The 19297-nt window shown below is 48.0% G+C and overlaps 4 pseudogenes; 2 read left to right on the plus strand and 2 right to left on the minus strand.

The window, feature by feature from the left end:
* Positions 1-5845: 5845 nt before the first annotated feature.
* LOC135458480 (feather keratin Cos2-2-like) lies at positions 5846-6614 on the minus strand (annotated as a pseudogene).
* A 3213-nt stretch (positions 6615-9827) lies between these two features.
* On the minus strand, positions 9828-10591 carry LOC135458533 (feather keratin Cos2-2-like; annotated as a pseudogene).
* A 2221-nt stretch (positions 10592-12812) lies between these two features.
* LOC135458360 (feather keratin Cos1-2-like) lies at positions 12813-13576 on the plus strand (annotated as a pseudogene).
* A 2534-nt stretch (positions 13577-16110) lies between these two features.
* On the plus strand, positions 16111-17230 carry LOC135458294 (feather keratin Cos2-2-like; annotated as a pseudogene).
* The last annotated feature ends 2067 nt before the right edge of the window (positions 17231-19297 follow it).

The raw sequence follows: 19297 nt of genomic DNA on the forward strand, positions 1-19297 counted from the left end.
TTCAGAGGCACTGAGCATCCACCTGCACTGGAGGTCGGGTGTCTGGGCTCTCTGAAACCTTGACTGAATTGCCTGTTTCTCCCGCTCTTCTTCCTCTCTTTTTCTTCTCTGTGATCACTGGCTAAGCCACATCCAATGTGTGAACTGCATTGTGAACAAGGGACAGAGCCTCCTCCATCCCTCTGGTGCTCCCTGCACTATGGTGCCCACTCAGAGGGCTTCCTTTCCCTCTTCCAACTCATTAAAGTTTTGCTGCATCCCAGCCTCTGCCTCTGTGTGGTCCTTCTCTCTCCCTACGTTGTCTCCAGCTGCCAGAGAGAAAGGTGTTGCTCTGGGGAGATGTGGCAGGCACAGATGAGAGCCCTGGGTCTCCCTGGAGTGATGGAAGGTTGAGACACTATGGCAGGATATTCTGCCCTGTAATGTGGTCAAGCAACTTGGAGAATGCCTTATTTGCCAGGCTCATCTATCAGTAGTGGATTGAGGGCTCACCAAACCCCAATCAACATCCTTACATTGCTGCAATGACAGACACATGACTGAGAGTCAATCCCTCTGTACTATAGATGTCCAGTCCAATTGGGCAATAGGTTATTCTAACATTTTCCTGCTTGGATATATGTATGAGCTTTCCTGCCTTGGAGTGGAAGTGTCCCTTCAAGACTGCTGCTTTATGTCAAGTAAAAGAGATCTGCCCATGAGCACTGGTATGCTGAGTTGCACTATTATCTATTTCAATAGTTCTTTATTTTTGCTGGCTTTAATGTTATTTCTGTAATATCATTGCTTTGATATAGTACATTATCCTATTCTACACAGTACTAATAGTTTTAGGTTTTACAATGTGTAGTAAATAATTCTGATTAATATATTTTGTCTAATAATTTGTCATAATAATTTATTTTACATATACATAACCATTATATATATATATTTATATACACATGTGCATATATATTATATATATGATATATATATATATATATATATATATACTCGTATATATATATATACACGAGTATATATATGTATCTAAAATTTTCCCTTATTAATCCTGTGGGACAAAGTGACTTAAACCACTCCCAGGCTAGGGCTAAGATTGGATGCAGCCTGACCCAGGCTCCTCTTTGAGGAGAAATTTAGAAAGCCAGGGTGTTCTCTCTGCATCTCACAACTCAGCAGGACTTCTCTAAAAAACTCCATCCGAAGCTCCCTCTCCACCAGTGACAATTTGGTGTAGTTGGCAGGATGGCAAATTTTGAAAACAGACAAAACAGAGTATTTACAGAGGCACAGTATAGTCAAGAAAATGTGGGACATGGTAATAGAAAAGGAAAAACACACTGCCATTTTGGTGAGAGAAGCATGTTGCCAAGCAATGAAATCCAAGGCATTTAGTCTTTGTTTTACTTAACTAAAGCTTTGCAAATTAGAAGTTGAACACCTTGGAGAGAAAGCTGAAAAGGAATTGAATGCTAAAAAGAGATTGGCTGAAAACTTGAAGAACCAGCTGTATGACTTCTTCCAAACAGAAAGAAAATTAAATTTGCAAACTGCCTGTCTCATTGTGGAGCTGGAGAATGAGGAGTTTTCCAGCCTTGCTAATGAAGTAGAGTGGAAGGCAGACTACATTCTATATGATCTCCCCATCCTTTATTCATTGTCAGAAAAGTTTGATGCAGTAAAGCCAAACTCCCCACCACCTCACCCTAAACTCGGCCAATTTGTAAAAACTGAAATAATTTATGAGGTAGAGCCCTCTGTAACAACTAAAAATAAACCTTGCACTGTGATGCAGTTGGATTAAGTGCAAAAACAATGTAGAAAGGATTCCAAAAAATCAAACTAGGCCAGCAGCTCAATCAGAACACACAGTCATGCTCAGCAGTGGGATGGCACACAGGGCTCTTTTAGATGGCCCATTTATGTAGGATGGCAAAAACAATCCTTGTCTTTAGGTCCCACGCACTCTGCAAATAACAGCCCATGAACATTCTGTCGAGCCCAGAGCACAGGATCCATTCACAAAAATGGAAAAGAACAGGGGTTCCATCTCATCTGCTGCAGAATGGAGGTAAGGGGAGTAAAAAATATCCTGGTTTGAAAGATGTCTGCCAAGGAAGGTGGGAACCTCCCTTGGAATGAAAAATGTGAGCCCCTTACCTCTAAATTATTGTAACTTTGAAATTATGGGGCTTTCAGGCAAAGATATGGGAAAAAGAGTAACAGTCCACTGAGTAATGGCTTCATCCTCTGGGGGTAACAGAAGGAAAAGGGCCTGCGGACTCACCTTGCTTTTAAGAAGAAAAATGAGAGTGAAGTGGATGAGACACCAGGGACCTGCATTGGTTTTTATGCTGCCCCAGGCTCAAGAGGGTGCCCAAGCAGACAGAAAAAATTTTGACATGCTCTTCTGAAATGTAAGGCATCCCAGATGATACAGGCTGTGTTCCAAGTTCCTGGTGCCTTTCACTTCCTTGTTTACACTATGATATTTCCCTCCTGGATGTTTGTTTTGAGGTTAAAATGAGATTTCCTAAAATTTATGGGGCAGGAGCATGTAATTGTGGGCAGAACACTCACTCCAATTGCTGGAAGAGCCCTCTACACACCAGGACCAGTGGCCTGGGGCAGTCCTGGGGTGGTGTTTTCAACCACACTGACAAAAGGCCAAGCTCCTCTCAGCCCTGCAATCTTTGTCTGGACACCAAATGGATCCCAAAAGGACACACAATGTCCTTTTCACTCTCTCCATCCCAGCATCTGATTGCAACTGTTTTTTCTCTTCCAGGCAGCTGAACTGCACTGCTGAGCTTCAGTATTTTTCCTTCATTCACCAAACTTGGAAGAGATTCCCCAGGTTGTTTGGCTTCTTCCACTCTTCAGGCCATGACTGGGGATCCTCACCAATCCATCTTTGGGCCATGAGGTGACTTGCTGTGCTCCAGCCCAGCCAGAGTTGTGCCTGTTGAACCCACAGTGGTCACACAAGGACATTTTTGCTTGATGGATGCTCTTAGGTGGATGATAAATTCCTTTGGATGCATGGCATGGATAAATTTGCATGCAATGCTCTGCAGATGAGCTCAAATGAGTTTGCACATTTCTGGCACTCATCACAACAGGATGTGATGGCCATCCCCACAGCCCAGCCCTGCAGGCTGGGCTGCCTCTTGCATTCTCCATGTTAAAAAGCTTCAAAGAGCACTAGGAGAAATGCCAAGAAATCCTGCCCAGCTTGTGCATGGAAGCTCTGAGTGGATCTGCTTCCAGTGCCTGTCCCATGGAGCCAAGAGCTTCAGCTGCACAGAGCAAGAAAGGCAGGGCAGATGGGGACCAGGGCCAACTAGGCCAGATGAGTTTTGACAATAGAAAAAAGGCTTTTGCTCCCCTGTGGACTTCAGCTTCAGAGGAGGTGCTGTCACCTGCAAACTGGTGAGGACAAAAAGACAAAAATTCCCCAAAATTTGGGAATTTGCCAGGGGGACCTGTGCTCAAACAATTTTTCCTCCTTGAAGGAGAAAATATCTGTTGCATCTTCAGGAGACTTCCTCTCTTAGGAATCTTAAGCAGCAGTCTCCTAACCTGACCTGATGTCTCGAGAGGTTTCTTGTTGAGGAAGAAGGCTGCTGAGCTTGCCCTGCCTTTGGAGCAACACCATTTGCTGCTCTTTGATGTGGGCTCCAAGGATAATGTCCAAAAGTGTTTCTGGAGTGACTACAGAGCTCTGGGATGAAGTAAGGGTGTGGGGGCCCAAACTGGAAAAGACTGAGTAGAAAAGAACTCATCCTGTGTGTGAAAACCTGATTGCAGGCTTTGTGTTGCAGGCGGAGATTTGGTTTTGATTGCTAGGGAAATGTCTGTGATGAATGAGGGGTACAGAGCAAGGATGGGAAATATTTGACAAAGTCATGCAAATAATTTTTAAATCTCATAAGAAACCAACAACATCCTTTACCTACCTCTTTATTCATCCACCCCTTGACTGTTATAGGGGTATTGAATCTGTGCTGTTCACTGCAGTCCTGAGGAGATATTATACAGAAATGGATCCCCTTGGCACAGATGGGTCCATCTAGATTTCCCAGAGGAACAGTTTTTGTACAGTAGCATCAGACTCAGAGCTCTTGATGCCTGGGTTGCCTGCAATGGTTTTAAAACCTCTGATCCCCCAAAGGCATCACATGGCCCTGCCCCTAATGAAGTGTGGAATGTTTCTCACCACTCATTAAGAACTGGAAGGCAAATCCTTCCCATGCAGTTAATTAGGGAGCTTTTCTAGTTTTGTTGCCTTGTTTGTTTTTGCTGGCATGGGAGATGGTAAACTGGAGGATTGTAATCAGCTCTCAAGACAGTGGCATTTCTTTCTGTATTCTTTTGTCTGAGCCTTTGTCCTTTGTTTCTGGTAAAATCAAGATATGCTGATGATACAAATTGAGTGAATCAAGGTGCCTGTGTGGGAGATGCAGTATTTATGCAGTATGGTGAGAGCCTGGACATCTAGTGGAATTTTCAGCCACCTTAGACTCCACTTCTCCAGCTTGTATCTCCCCAGTTTGGCTATAAGGATTATTTGAGAGGGCAGAAGGTTTTGGTAATGGAGCCATGTGGAGGGGTTGCCCATGGGGGGTCACACACACAAAGCAAAGTGGAACTGGAGATGGTTTGGTTCTGGCAACTGAGAACAGTGCTTGGGCAGCAAGCCTCATAGGAGCACGTGAAGCCTTGGTTTTGAGACAGAGCAAGGTGAGCCAGTATCCCATCAGATGGAAAAAGCCACTGTCTCTGCCTGGAGATCCAGGCAGGAGGAGCTTGGGAGGAAGGTTTCATGCATCACAGAGACCTGTGAACCTGAGCTGGTATTTGGAGCGAAGCAAAGCTTCAGGAGTTCATCTTCTGCACCCAAGAGAACATGGGAACCCAAGGAATGATATTTGGACCATTGCCTGGAGCTGAAGGCCAAGGATTAACCATAAATTTTGAAGTACAGCTGACAACATTCCTAAACGTTGACATTAGTAGTGAAGCCACAAGTCACTTGGACAGGGAAGATGGACATCTGGAACAAAACATTAGATCCTTTTGGAGGTGTTGGTTTCACGTTGATGAAGACTCCACTGCACAGATTGAGTGTGTTACCAATCCTTCCTTGTGAATCCCCTCAGCCCTGCATGTCTGGGCAGCAGCTGGGCCCTGCTGAGTGCTGAGTGCTGACTGTGTGAGGTTTGGATCTCATCTCCTTGTTCCCCAGAGTGCTGGCCACAGATGCCAGGCCAGGCTATGAAGGAAGGAGAGGAAGAGATGAGTTGTGGCTGTCCCAGGTGTTGTTGTTTCCCATCCCCACTCCTTTGAAACCAAAGTCTCCATGATGGCCTTTGGCTGCCAAGTAGCCAGGGATGTGCTTCATCAGCTCCAAGGGAAAAGGACACAAAATAAAATCCACTGCAGCGAGCACCAAACATTGCGTCCTGCATCTTTTTCCTGAGCAGATTGGAGGAGGTGCCCAGGAACAACAGATGACTCTGAGGCCAAGGCTTGAATGCAAGACAATTTTAATAAGTTTAAAGAAGAAAAGGAGATGGCTCTCAGAGAGCACCAGGAGCAGCCACTAAGATGGAGCTCCCATGTGGTGTTCTTTGCACTGCTCTGCAGAGGAACAAAGGATGGCAGGTCCACACTGGGAGTGTCCCACGCCTTGGGGAGTGAGGGACAGAAAAGGAGAGGAGAGTAGAACAAGGAAGCGATGGTCAGAACATTCCAACTACAATGTCCAGAAGCTTTATCTCTGCCCAGAACAAGGTTCTGAGGTCTTGGACATTCTTGCCGAAGGACGTTGCCAGCAGATTTAGCAGGGACGGCATCTGCTGCCACCATAGCAGTTGGTGATGCAGGAGATGTCAAAGCCCCCAGAGCTGATGGGCACTCCGCCACAGCTGAGGATGTTGCCAACAGCAGCAGAGGTGGAGGATCCCACGGCGGTGTTCTGTGGGGAGGAGCTGAGGATGGGCCCAGGCAGGGTCACCAGCACAGCAGGCGGCTCAATGACAACGTGGGAGCTCTGGCACTGCCTGACACAGCACTCATTGCAGCTGCTGGCCAGCGGGCAGGGACCACAGGGCTGGCAGCAAGGGTCACAGGGCTTGCAGCAGGACATGGCTCAAGGTCACAGGTGCACCTAGGATGGAAGACAGGGAGAGGGACAAAGTGAGGACGCATGAGAAGCAGCACTGCACCCAAACACTCTGGAAGCATGAGAACTCCTGGCCCCCATTGCAGTGCCCAGCTCAAAGCCCATCAGCCACCTGAGCCAAGTCCCAGCCTCTCTCTGTCTGCAGAAGACCTTCTCTCCCCTGCCCTCTCCCAGCACAAGCAGCTCCCAGCCCTGGGCTCTTGTAGCCCCTCTCATCTGAGACCTCCAGCCAGGCAAGAGCTGCTCTTGAAGCAGCAGCAGCAGCAGGAAGAGAAGAGGTTTCCCACTCACCTGATTCCTGAAGAGGAGGAGGTGAGAGAAGTGGATGCAAGAGCAGAGACTTGGGCTGCCTTTTATAGCAGTCCTGCTTTGCCTCAGGCCTAGAGGCTCCTTTGTGGAAGTCATAATTTTCTGAGCAGCTCATGTCAAACATGCACCATCCCAGTTAATGGTAGGGGCTGTGTCCTGGTTTCCTGTGCTGCTGCCTTTTCATTTCCTGGTAATTTCGCTTGCTTTCCTATATGAAAGACTACTTCTGTAAGTGCCGACAGGATAAACCCAAGGATTTCCGGGGCAGAAAGACGTCAGCACAGGCAGAAGTCTCTGATCAGGTGCCAGCAGCATCCTTTGTGGGCAGGTGATATTCTCTTGTGTAATTTCTGAATAGTTTTTTTGTGGCAAAATTGTCAGGAAAGGGGCTTTGGTCTTGTTCTTCTTGGTCGCATGCCCAAGAACTCCAGCGTGAGGGGACACGACAGAGGTTTGGCATGTTGTTTTCTTCTTCCACTCATCTCCTTCTTTCCACCTGCTGTCTGTGTCTCTCCAGGCCAGTCTAGAGGGGATGTGTTGCCCTCTCTCCCTCAGCCTGAGAGGCACATGCACACCCCACTGGAGCTCCACTGCATCTTAGTGGCTGCTCCTGGTTCCTTCTGTGAGCCACCTCCTTTTCTTCTTAGACTCACCAAATTATTTGTGCATCCCTAACTGGGACTCTTTTTCATCATTTGTTTTGTGGCAACACTTCCAGTCTGTTCAGGAAAAGAGATGGAGAAGCTCTAAGTGGGATTCCCTGTAGCAGATTTTACTTTGTGTCTTTTCCCTTGCAACTGATGAAGACATCCCTGGCTACTCTGCAGCCAGTGGCCATCAGGGAGATCCTGGATGCAAAGAGTGGCAGCAGTGAATGCAAGAAACAATCTTCACTTTGGGGATAACAGCCCACAACCTCATCCCTTCCTTTTCCTCCTCTCCATTACCCAGTCCATTGTGGATGCCATGGGACAGAGGGAGAGAAACAGCAAGCGTTTCTCACAGAGGCTTGTGAGAAGTTTTAGGGAGCTGGAAAGATGTGATAACTTGTTGACTATAAACAATTTGCAGATGCTGTTTTTCTACTTTATTTTTCTGTTCCTCTCAAGGACAGTGGGTGAGAAAGATGTTTCTGTTAGTTAGCCAATAGAATAGAATCTATTGTACCACTCTATAAAAACCACGTGGTTCTTTTGAATAAAACCTTCTTTGCCTTTTCTACCATCCTGCCTCTCGCCTGTTCCTGCCCTGACCCCAGCACATGAGTGACAGTCCACGAGCAGCACATGTGGTCAAAGACATGACACCCTTATGACATCTGTATAATCCTTCAGTACTGGCAGGGCCCAGCTGCTGTCCAGACATGCAGGGCTTAAGGTGATCCACAAGCTGGGATCAGTGTCTGCCACAATCAGGCTCTGCAGAGAAAAGCAATGTATAACATTTGTCAATGACCTGCTTCCCTCTGAATTATGTTAACTTTGAAATTAAGGGGGTTTCAGACAAAGATATAGGAAAAGAAATAACAGTATTTTACTAATAAATATATGTATAGCAACTCAAACAAACAAAAACAACAGCACTAAACAGAACCAGACACCCAGGCCCGGCCTCTCTCAGCCGCAGGCACTTTCCCCTTTGGTGCAGTTCCAGGCACAGCCAGCAGGGGCGCTGCTGGCTCCTGGCCGGGCAGGGTGGGTGCGATGATTCCTCCATGCCAACAGGGGTGCTGTGGCGCGAGCTCGGGTCCCTCACATGGTAATGGTGGATGGACTGGATGGCGAAATGGGCTGCAGCAGGAACCTTGGAACGTCGGCTGGAACAGCAGAATGAGCTCACCCAGGGAAGCAAGCAAGAGGCAGCAGAAACTCAGCATCAGCAGCAGCCCAGCTCCCAGACACATCCAGGAGAGGCTTTCCTGGAGGGGGAAAGAGCCCGGGATCCTGGAGGGGGAAAAGGCCCGGGTAAGGGCCTGGGATCAAGTTTTGCCTGAGGCACATGAGCAGATGGTGAAAAGGGTCTCCCTCTAGTGAGATGCAGGTCCCAGTGCAATGGCCACCCCCACAAGCAGAGCTTCAGTCATGGTAGGAGAAGTCAGCAGGAGATGGAGCCTCAGTTCTGGTGAACTCTCCCCACAGCAACCATAGCCTGCTTTCCTCCAAATGCTGAGAGAGCAAAAGAGTTAGGAGCTGCACCCAGCTCCCTTTAAGCCAGTCAAAATCTGGCAATATCTCTGTTCCTCCAAGAGAAACTCCCCAGATAAGAGCTGCATCCTTCCCGTGGCAATTTCTTTTGTCTCTGTTAAGCATCTATTGTTATGGTTTCTTGGCAAGGGAGAAAATTCCATGAGAGATAGAAACAAAAGGAAAAATCCTACATCCCGACATGAGAACAAGGATTGTGTGTCAGAGTGAAGAATGATGAGAAAAGTACATTATGACCTGACCACATATTTGGGATACTCTCAAAAATAAAAGATTAATCAGAAGATCTGGAATCATATCCAAACAAGTCCATGGACATAATTAAAATATGCACATTATTCAAAAAAAGGATGAATGTATATTAATTTTTGGAATACAACCTGGTCTGTTAGTGGGCATGCTTAGAGGAGACATCCCCAGGCATCCAGCTCTCTAATAAAGTAATGTCAGCTTTCTGACACAGGATTGGACTGACCCTAATGGTGCCACTGTGCCTCTCTTATGTGTCTCTGCAGCCTGGCAGTGCCTTGGGACCCTTGAGTTAATGAGGTAATGAAATAAATCGACTCTTTGCATTTCAGCTGTGGTTTGGTGACTTGGATGTATCAATTCAGACACCAACCCACTGCTGGTACCCTTTGGAGCCTCGCTGTTCCTGATGGCCATTGACTGTGCAGTACCCAAGTATGTTTTCCTCAGCTCCAAGATAAAAGGGCACAAAGTAAAATCAACTGCAGGAACTCCCACCCTCTGCTTCTCCACTTTTTGTCCTGAGCAAAGTGGAGGAGTTGCCATGGAAAGAAAGACAACTTGGAGGAAAAGGCTTGGATGCAAAACAGCTTTATTAGGTTGAAAGAAGAAAAGGAGGTGGCTCACAGAGACCACCAGGAGCAGCCACTAAGGAGCAGTTGAGCTTCTGCAGAGCGTGCATCTGCCCAACCTGCAGGGCAACATGTCCCCACTAGACTGGTCTGGGGAGACACAGACAGCAAACAGAGGAGAAAGAAAAGTAGAAGGGAATGATGGCTTGAAGATGTAAATACAATGTCCCAAAGCTCTATCTTCAGCCCAGAACTAGGTTCTGAGGTCTTGGAGGTTTGTGCCCAAGGATCTTGCCAGCAGGTTTAGCAGGGACGGCATCTGCTGCCACCATAGCAGTTGGTGATGCAGGAGATGTCAAAGCCCCCAGAGCTGATGGGCACTCCGCCACAGCTGAGGATGTTGCCAACAGCAGCAGAGGTGGAGGATCCCACGGCGGTGTTCTGTGGGGAGGAGCTGAGGATGGGCCCAGGCAGGGTCACCAGCACAGCAGGCGGCTGGATGACAACGTGGGAGTCCTGGCACTGCCTGACACAGCACTCAGTGCAGCTGCTGCCCAGGGGGCAGGGGCCGCAGGGCTGGCAGCAAGGGTCACAGGGCTTGCAGCAGGACATGGCTCGGGCTCACAGGTGCACCTAGAATAGAAGACAGGGAGAGCGACAAAGTGAGGACAGCAGCACTGCACCCAAACACCCTGGAAGCATGATAACTCCTGGCCCCCAGTGCAGTGCCCAGCTCAAATCCCAGGAGCCACCTCAGCCAAGTTTCAGCCTCTCTCTGTCTGCACAAGACCTTCTCTCCCCTGCCCTCTCCCAGCACAAGCAGCTCCCAGCCCTGGGCTCTTGTAGCCCCTCTCAGCTGAGACCTCAAGCCAGGCAAGAGCTGCTCGTGAAGCAGCAACAGGAGGAGGAGGAGAAGTGGCTTTGCACTCACCTGATTCCTGAAGAGGAGGAGGAGGTGAGAGAAGTGGATGAGAGAGCAGAGACTTGGGCTGCCTTTTATAGCAGTCCTGCCCTGCCTCAGGCCCACAGGCTCCTTTGTGGAAGTCATAATTTTCTGACCAGCTCATGTCAAATATGCACCATCCCATCTAATGGTGGCGGATGTGTCCTGGTTTCCTATAATGCCTCATTTTAATTTCCTGGCACATGCCACGTGCTTTCCTATATGAATTCTTCTGTAAGTGCTGAGATGAGAGGCCCAAAAATTTCTGGGATCATAAAAACAGGCAGAGTGCCCAAGTGCTGGGCTGTTGGCATCCCATGCAGGCACGTGTAATGAAAAGCTGTGTAATTTCTATGGGTTTGTTCATACAAAAATATGGCAAAGCCATAGTGGCAAAGTAGAGTTCTTCTGTATTGGCATCCATACCTACCTTGAAGGACTGCAGCCTGTAGGAAGAGCTCATCCTGGAACAGAGAAAAATGTGAGGAGGCAGAAAAGAACAGTTGTGCTCTGACCAAAACTATTCCGTTCCACAGCCCACAGTGCCGTGGAGGGCTGGAGGAAACAAAAGATTCATTAATGAAGGATGGAAGTTGAATCTTTAAGAAAGTGGTGTGGATGAACTGAATAATGGAATCAAAGAACCACAGAATGTTAAGGCCGAGAAGGGACCTTAAAGATCATCGTCCAAACCCCCCCTGCCATGGTCAAGGACACTGTGAACTTAATTCAAGGGCTGTTTTGGGGGAGAAGGGATTGCACTTTTTTCTTTTCTTCTGTTTCTCAATATCCTGTTTTATTTTTTCATAGTCAGTGTCTTAAACAAATGTTCCCCAACGCAACTCTATTTTTCCCTTTTCCCAATCATCTATCCCTCACTGACCGTCTCTTCCGGCCAGTCCACTCTGTGTTTCCCAGACAGGCTTTTCAGAAGTCTCCACTGTCTTTGTGATCCCAGATTTCTGAGGTTTGAGCACTAAAGGGTGTTCTCTATGAGCTCCACGCTTCAGGAGAGGTGGGAGAGAGGGATAGACGCAAAGTAGAATTCCCCTGTGTTGGCATCCAGGCAGGAGGACATTGCACACTTTGGTGCAAGGCGGAGCTCTGCAGGAAGGGGCCTCAGTTCTCCCCTGGCATCCTAATTTTCCCATGCAGCCAGAGATGGGAAAAAGATCCTCTTGCTGTGAGGAGCTGGGATTATTTCCTCAGAGAAGAGGAAATGGTGGAGGAAAGAGTTTCTGCTATGGAACTGTCCCAGGATGGGATTGCAATTGCAGTGAGAGAGCAAGGGTTGTTCTGACTGGTGCTCTCTTTCGAGGACCATTGCAGGAACTGGTGGTGGCTCGTCCATGCCACCTTGCCAGCCCATGTGAATAACCTTTCCTGTCTCAGAGGTGCTCTGTGTGATAAGAGTTGGGAATGTGCTGCCTGCAAGATGCCTCAGCCCTGGTTCTTTTCTATTTCCTTCATGTTTAAGTATCACAGCAAGATAGAAAATGAGGGGTTGCAGTCAGAACACAAGTTATTTTTTGCCAAAGATTGACTTCAACAGAACTGATCATGAAAAAGCAGCAGGATTTTGGCAGTTAGCCTAAAAAAAGTCACACTTTCCTACTCTTCCATGCACAGTTGCTAGACATGCAATTTTGGGGGGGGGGGTGTGGAGGTCCTGGTCCTTAAGCATGAAAGGAGTTTGACTCAAAGATGTTTGAATTCCCCAGTACCACACAAGAGAGTCTGTCCTACATCTCACAGCAGAGCACAACCCAGGTCCCAGTCCATTCAGTTCAACACTCATTTGCTGTGAGATGCAACCGCCTCCTCACCAGGGAGATGAGCTGTACAAGAGCATCCAGCATAGGTCTGGAGAGGAGGAACCTGTGTCCCATCCCAGTCACCAGAAACACTCCACCATAAGAAGATCCATTCACGGACTTCAGTTCAGTGGTCTGCCCGGAACAACTCAAAATTTTGTGCACTCCTATGAGGACAGGAAGAAGTCAGCATCTGGGGTCTCTGCTAACACAACATGTCTCCGCACATGGAAGTCCTTGGGCAAGAAGCACAAAAGTGGTGCCCATTTCCTGGCAATTTTGACACAAACAAACCCACAAGAATGACACAGGTTCACATGAGCTGAATGCATGGAATGCCAGCAGCCCTTGATCTGAGCATTTGGCAGGTGTGGATGTGTTTACCTCCCGGAAATCCTTGGGCTTGTCCTCCCAGCACTTGGAAAAGCCCTCAAGGGGGAAAGAATATGGCATGTGCCAGGAAATGAAAAGGATGCAGTGCAGGAAACCAGGACACAGCCCTACCATTAACTGGGATGGTGCATATTTGACATGACCTGGTCAGAAAATTATGACTTCCACAAAGGAGCCTCTGGGCCTGAGGCAAAGCAGGACTGCTATAAAAGGCAGCCCAAGTCTCTGCTCTCGCATCCACTTCTCTCACCTCCTCCTCTTCAGGAATCAGGTGAGTGGGAAACCTCTTCTCCTTCTTCTGCTGCTTCAAGAGCAGCTCTTGCCTGGCTGGAGGTCTCAGCTGAGATGGGATTGTCATAGTGCAGGACTGGGAGCTGCTTGTGCCAAGACAGGGCAGGAGAGAGAAGGTCTCATGCAGACAGAGAGAGGTTGAGACTTGGCTCAGGTGGCTCCTGGGCTTTGAGCTGGGCACTGCAATGGGGGCCAGGAGTTCTCATGCTTCTAGGCTGTTTGGGTGCAGTGCTGCTTCTCACGTGTCCTCACTTTGTCCCTCTCCCTGTCTTCCATTCTAGGTGCACCTTTCAGCCCGAGCCATGTCCTGCTGCAAGCCCTGTGACCCTTGCTGCCAGCCCTGTGGGCCCTGCCCGCTGGCCAGCAGCTGCAATGAGTGCTGTGTCAGGCAGTGCCAGAGCTCCCACGTTGTCATTGAACCCTCCCCTGTGCTGGTGACCCTGCCCGGGCCCATCCTCAGCTCCTTCCCCCAGAACACCGCCGTGGGATCCTCCACCTCTGCTGCTGTTGGCAACATCCTCAGCTGTGGCGGAGTGCCCATCAGCTCTGGGGGCTTTGACATCTCCTGCATCACCAACTGCTATGGTGGCAGCAGGTGCCGTCCCTGCTAAATCTGCTGGCAACATCCTCGGCACCTCCAAAGACCTCTGAACCTCATTCTGGGCACAGATGGGGCTTTGGGAGATTGTATTTAGCGCTGCAGGCTTTTCTTTCCTTCTTCTACTCTCCCCTCTCTTTTATTCACTGTCTGTGTCTCCCCAGGCCAGACAAGTGTGGACATGTTGCCCTCCCTCCCTCTGCAGGGCAGGCAGGTGCACACCCTGCATGAGCTCCACTGCATCTTAGTGGCTGCTCCTCTTGGCCTCTGTGAGCCACCTCCTTTTCCACTTTACGCTCAATAAAGTTGTTTTGCATCCAAGCCTTGGCCTCCATATCTTCATTTTTTTCTTATGGAAAATATTATAGTCTGCACAGGGTAAACGTGGATGGGGAGCACGTGGGACTCCCTGTAGTGGCTTTTCCTTTCTTCCTTTCCCATTGGACTTGATGAAGAACATCCCTGGCTACTCCACAGCCAATGACAAACACGAAAACATGGCTCCAAAGGGTGGCAGGAATGGGGAAGGGAAACAGCAATGCCTGGGACCAGCCCACAGCCTCATCTCTTCCTTCTCCTCCCCTGCATTACCCAGTCCAGGGCCCATGAGCAGCACATGTGGTCAAAGGCAGATGACACAGGTACCTCATAGAGTCCTTCAGCACCTGGCAGGACCCAGCTGCTGTCCAGACATGTAGGGCTGAGGTGATGCAGAATTTGGGACCAGCATCTGCCAATCAAGTTGAGCACACTTGGGGTGGCACCTTGCCTTCGTTAAGGAGAGGGAAATATCAGGATTCTAAAATTCTCAAGGTTAAAAGGAGTGAAGGAATTGGCTTAGAGACTGGGTTCAGATGTGGTACATTCCTGCCTTTCCAGGAATGTAAGCCTCTGGGGAAAGGGAAGCTGCAGATTGCCTGGGAACACTGATAGCAAACAGCTGAACTTGGCAGGAGTCAGAGCAGGGAGTTGCAGCTTCTGCAGATGAAAGGCTGCATCTACCAAAGGCCAAACCACTGTGCCAGGAAGCTTGCTTTTAATGAAAACCCTTCAAGAGGAGAGACAGTGGGTGGTTTCCCTGTGCGGTGATGCCAGCTAACGCTGGAGTTCCCCGCTACTCCCTGAGGCCATGAGGCCCTGAAATCGAGGCCAAATTTTTAAATGTCTGATAAGAACAGCAGAACAGAACAGCATATTCCTCTTACCAAATTAATGGAACAACGTAGCCTTGGAGAATTAGGTATTTTATAAATAACTGGAGAGTTGTTGGCTTTTGCTGTTACGTATTAGCTTTTGCAGATTATTATTAATCACAACAATTTTGATGTAGAAAAAATTGTTATCACTTTTAACTGGTTTTGGATATAGTAGAATTTGTAAGCTTTTGTGGCCAATGTTCTGGCCATGTGTAATTTATATTATATTAGTGTGATAAATATATTATAGTTTTAGTTTTCACAAAATATTAAAATAGAGACTATGTAATATTAACTCTTGCAGAACGTTTTTATCTTTGTAACTAGCTGACAATAGTGACAAAATTCAGATAAGTTTATGGAAATAGCTAAAACTGTCTGTATGATTAGATAACATAGAAGGAACCATATAGATAACACTAAAAGAAGGGATGCGAAAAAGACTCCTGCCATTGACTGTATGGTGATCAATAATTCTCTGTTTGTTGTTGTGAGGAAATGGCATACACATTGTGAGAAAATGGCATATACATTGTGAGGAAATTACATACATGACTCCCAAAAATCAAATCTACACTATTGCATGACACATCAAGGGTCGAACAAAGCTAAAGAGTTCCCAGAACATGTAAAAGACCTCACAAGAATGTTTGAATATGTATAACCCTCATGAATATGTATGTAACGAATTTAGTGAAAAAGTATATATGAAAATTGTTTTAAGCTAACAATGTGCTTCTGGCAGCTGGCCAGGCACCCCAGTGCTGGATATTGTCCCTTTTATCCCTTAATTTTCAATTAAGGAATGAAAATCTGCAGAGGTGGGAAGACATTCTTTGAACATATAGCAAGAAATGGAGGAGGAAGGAGACAGAGGCTGTGTTTCAGTTCTATGTCAGGTACTTCCCTGCAAGCACCATTCAGTTGTAGATTGGCTTCTTCTGGCAAAGATACCTGGCTACTCTGTGATGCTGAAGGACACATCAAGGGCAGGGCTGACTGAGGGAATCTTCATGTGCCCTCGTGATGAGGTTTACACACATACAAATGCACATACACACACACACAGACTGACTCATGTGCTCATGCGTGGCTGCATGGAGCCAAGAAAAACTCTATATATTCATAAAAGGCCATAAAAATACCATCAACTCAGAACTCTGCTGAAGACATGTAGGGAGGAACTCTGGTGGGAGAGGACTCAGGTATACCGAGGAAAGACCAGGTCACAGACACACTGCTGATGTTCACAGGTGACCAACAGAGACTGCACAGTAAGAGGATGAGGCAAATGAGACCAGCTGAATTTTCCTGTGAGCAATGTTTGTGCATCAATGTGGTCAGTGCAGCAATGACTGACTGTCAGAGTCAGGGAGACAAACAGAGAAGGATGCTGAATGTACCCTCACATGTCAGTCCTGAGCATGCAGGAATGAGAGCAGTGTACATTCCTGACAATTCTAGTACAAAAATCCACACAGAGTTTTTGGCACAGGTTCACATCAACAGATCACATGGAATGCCACCATCTGAACCTTCTTCCTGAGCTGGCATGTCTGTATCCTGGAAATATTTGGGACTCTCATCCCAGCACTTACAAAAGTCTTCAGATAGGAATTCAGATGGAATTAGACAGGAAATAAAAAGGGCAGCAATGCAGGAAATCAGACCACAGCCCCTACCATTAGCTGGGATGGTTCACATTTGACATGAGCTAGTCAGAAAATTATGACTTCCACTAAGGTGCCTCTGGGCCTGAGGCAAAGCAGGACTGCTATAAAAGGCAGCCCAAGTCTCTGTTCTCTCATCCACTTCTCTCACCTCCTCTTCAGGAATCAGGTGAGTGGGAAGCATGTTCTCTACATCTCCTCCTTGAAGATGAGATCTGTCCTGGCTGGAGGTCTCAGCTGAGAGGGGCTCTCATAGCGCAGGGCTGGGAGCTGCTTGTGCTGGGAGAGGGCAGGGGAGAGAAGGTCTTGTGCAGGCAGAGAGAGGCTGGGACTTGGCTCAGGTGGCTTCTGGGCTTTGAGCTGGGCACTGCACTGGGGGCCAGGAGGTGCCTTGGCTGCAGGGTGTTTGGGTGCAGTGCTGCTTCTCATATGTCTTCACTTTGTCCCTCTCCCTGTCTTCCATTCTAGGTGCACCTGTGACCTTGAGCCATGTCCTGCTGCAAGCCCTGTGACCCTTGCTGCCAGCCCTGTGGGCCCTGCCCGCTGGCCAGCAGCTGCACTGAGTGCTGTGTCAGGCAGTGCCAGAGCTCCCACGTTGTTATTCAGCCGCCTGCTGTGCTGGTGACCCTGCCTGGGCCCATCCTCAGCTCCTCCCCACAGAACACCGCCGTGGGATCCTCCACCTCTGCTGCTGTTGGCAGCATCCTGAGCTGTGAGGGAGTGCCCATCAGCTCTGGGAGCTTTGACATCTCCTGCATCACCAACTGCTGTGGTGGCAGCAGATGCTGTCGTCCCTGCTAAAGGTGCTGCTGCCAACGTCCTTGGCCAACAACCTCCAAGGCTTCAGAATATGGCGCTGGAATGAAGACAGAATTTTGGAACTTTGATTTTAGATTTTTTTGCTATTAATTCCATCTTGTCCTCTCTCCTCCCTTCCTTTCCTTTCCCTTCCTTTCACCACTACCCAATGCCAGCCTAGTGGAACTGTCTTCCCCCATCCCTTCCTCTCTCTATCTGCCAGCCAGGCCTCTGCACACCCCCACTGCATATTTGCAGTTGCTCCTGGTGCTGTCCCCTACATACCTGCTTTTCTTCTTTAGTCTCAATAAAGTTTTTTGCATTCAAACCTCGGCCTCTGATTTCTCCTTCATTTTGTGACAACTCTTCCAGACTCCCCAGAAGTACAGTGGAAAAGCAGAGAGTGGGACTCGCTCTTATGGATTTTCCTTGTGCCCTTTCCCATCAAGCTGACAAAGACATCTATGGACAGTGAGGGTGATGAGGCATTGGAACAAGTTGCCTGGAGAATGTGTAGATTTCTCATTCCTGGATTCCTGGAAATGTTCAGGCATGGTTGCTCAGGACTTTGAGCCACTTGGTTTGTTTGCTGTGGATTTGAAAATGAAATTAAATGTTATTTAGGTTCCCTTGAGTTGACAGAATTGTGCAGAATGAACACCCAAAAGCCATGGTGGAAAGGCAAAGAGTAAATTTATTTCCATACCTCACTCCCTGGAGGAGGTTGAAGCAATGCTTGGGCAGAGATGCACAAGTGGGAACATCCCCCCCTGTAGTCTCAGTCCTTCCTGGCAAGGCTCCTCTTTGACCAGCGCTCAAATATGTCTGTGAGAGGGCCTCCATGTCTTTCTAAACATCAGTGTGGTTTCTGCACAGATTCTGCTTCTTCAAACGGAGGATAAAACAGCAGAAGGTATCATTTATGGAGATTTTTTGGACATAGTCGGAGCTGACTGTCAGACATGGTGGGACCTGCTGGAATGTTGTCCCAAAGCCCATTCCTGCAGCCTTTTTCCTCACTGCCAAACTTTGCCACTTCAACACAAGAGTGAAGATCCATTACGGTGTGAAAAACAATTGGATGAATAAAATTTCTAACAGCCACACAGTGGTCCAGGCTTAAGACAGGGATGAATGTAGCTTTCCATAAACTATAGAAAAATTATATGAGTGGTCTTGCAGCAAAGAGGGAATTTTCCTGACCTCCCCCATGGAAGAGAAGCTGTGTTTTTGGCATTTTGGTTCTGAATGACACATTGCTGCTTTGCTGGACATTGTTGCTGGGAACACCATTTTTGGGAGATATGGACATCCTGGTGCTTGAACACTAAAGAGAGTTCACAGCTCTTTGACTGTCCCTGTACCACCCAGAACATCTATGCTACATCTCAGAGCAAGGCAGTATCTGTATCCTGATCCCTTCAATTCCATCCATGCATTTGTTGCAAGGTCTTGGCACCCACTTCACCAGTCTGAGTGGTAGCATTGGCCTGGGCAGGATGAGACTGTGTCTCATCCCAGTGGACAAGTCTAGGGGATAAGGGCTGATGTGTATGTCTCAAACACAGAGGGATGGACACCCCTGGGGCCAGACAAGGCTTGTGGGTGTGTTGGGTCTGGCAGAGATGGAGTTCATGTTCCCCACAGCAGCCCTGGCAGGGCTGTGCTGTGCACTGGGTGTTACAGAGGTGCTGGTAACACTCCAGTCCTTTGGCTTCTGCTGATCACCGCTCACACAGCAACAGCACAGTCTCTCCAACATTCCCTTCCCCATCAGGAGCTGGGAGGTGGCAAGATCATGAGGGGAGTGGACAAAACTCAAACAACTTGACCCAAACTGAGTAAAAAGGATATTCTGTGCCATATGACACGAGCTCAGACACAACAGCTAAGGAAAGGAGTCACAAGGGTGGGCATTTGTAATTTGCAATGTTTACCTTCAAATAACACTACTACATGTGCTCACGCCCTGCTTCCTGGGAAGTGGCCGGATTGAACTTTCTGATTTCAAGTAGAGCATAAGAAGTGGGGTTTTCTTCCAGTTTAATACTGCATGCACAATCTTTTAAG

Source organism: Zonotrichia leucophrys, chromosome 27 (genome assembly GCF_028769735.1).
Source record: "Zonotrichia leucophrys gambelii isolate GWCS_2022_RI chromosome 27, RI_Zleu_2.0, whole genome shotgun sequence".
In the NCBI taxonomy this organism is placed as follows: domain Eukaryota; kingdom Metazoa; phylum Chordata; class Aves; order Passeriformes; family Passerellidae; genus Zonotrichia; species Zonotrichia leucophrys.